This window comes from Cydia pomonella, chromosome 15 (genome assembly GCF_033807575.1).
Source record: "Cydia pomonella isolate Wapato2018A chromosome 15, ilCydPomo1, whole genome shotgun sequence".
NCBI lineage: Eukaryota > Metazoa > Arthropoda > Insecta > Lepidoptera > Tortricidae > Cydia > Cydia pomonella.
The window spans coordinates 19020324-19021902 of NC_084717.1; the positions used below are offsets into that span (position 1 = coordinate 19020324).

Sequence of the window (1579 nt, forward strand, 5' to 3'; positions counted from 1 at the left end):
AAGTCTCATTTTGTATAGGATTTTGAGTTTCCAAAACGTCCCGCTTGGCGCGCTCTTTCTAAATCCAATACAAAATGAGACTAAACGCAAACGCGTACGTCACGTTTCGAAATCGAATTTATTTACACTAGGGGTACAGGTTAATACGAGAGACGGGAAAGTTTTAACCGACCCGAATACAAGGCATCGTGAACAAAAAAATAATAACAATGTTACTTTTCATTAAAAACAATAAACTCCGACCTAATGATTCCATACCAGACATGATAGCGTGACGTCGCTCATCGACCGGCAGTCGATGCTTGCATTATTGACGAGTGACCGACCCAGATAGCCGATAACGATATGGGGCTGGACAATTTTCTGTGTGACATAGATTTGTCGATAGTCAGGCTAAAACTCTGCAACGTGTTTAAGAGAAAAAGAGACGGCCACTTCTCCATACCAACATAGTCCCCATTTTCCTCTCTGGATATTGATATTATGTAAAATATTTTTACATATATTAACCTTAGCCATGTAGGGGTACATTGAAGTTCTTTAGATTTTTTGATTATTGCATAAATTAGGCGCGTAAATCAGATTTCATACATTTCCGTCAAACATACATATAAAACCACCATTTTTGCGTCGGAGGTTAAAATAAAATAAAGGGGTCTCTCTTGTTTCCCACAAAGTTTTATATAATTCAGCCTGTATATTATACGTCCCACTGCTGAGCACACAGGCCTCCTTTCATGCGCAAGAGGGCTTGGGCTATAGTCCCCACGCTAGCCCAATGCGGATTGGGGACGTATAAAGTTTTAAGTCATAATGTATTGTTTGTCCGAATTTTCTTTGGTCATAATTTGTTTTTTCTCAGAAACGCGTAACTTTTCAGGATTGCCATAAAACAAACCTACCCTAACCTATCTATAGGATAACCTAACGAAAATCCTGAGAAGTTAACGGTTTCAGAATTATGACTAATGATAATCTGACAATCAATCATTATGAATTTCAATAATTATGTCAAACAAAGGGATCCGAAAATAAATGTTTGGGCAGAAGCTAGTGAATAATAAATCTTTATAAACTGAAATAGATATATATATATATATAATATTAAGAAAAAGTGACCAAGTCCACCGGTGGCCGAGGCGGGAATCGAACCCGCGTCATCAGCTGACGCGGCTAACGTCCTGACCACTAGACCGCCCGGCCACGGCGGTCGTCCCAAATTCTCTGGTGTATGCTCTTTGGAAAGGCTAGGCGCCTTTGACCGACTAAGGGCGAGCAATGTGTGCTTGCACCTCCTACACGATTCACTTTTTGTGTAGTGTATGATATCTATTTAAGTTTATATAATGACCGAACACTGGCTCAAGAGCCATGAGCTAGTGTCCGTAACTCTCATTAATTTCGACTTAATATCATACTTTTGTAGATCAACGATCGGCCACGGTGGAAGTTGCATATACGTTAGAAATGGCATTAAAGTAATTAATAGACAAGATTATTGCGACTTATCAGTCGAACAATTGTTTGACGTATGTGCCGTTCAGCTCGTAGTCGAAAATATATTAGTGGTCGCAATATA

The 1579-nt window shown here is 39.3% G+C and overlaps 1 non-coding gene across 1 annotated transcript; it reads right to left on the bottom strand.

Annotated features, from left to right (window-relative positions):
- Positions 1 to 1131: 1131 nt before the first annotated feature.
- Positions 1132 to 1203, bottom strand: Trnat-cgu (transfer RNA threonine (anticodon CGU)). Its single transcript has one exon. It is a non-coding gene; the product is annotated as a tRNA-Thr (tRNA).
- Positions 1204 to 1579: the final 376 nt, after the last annotated feature.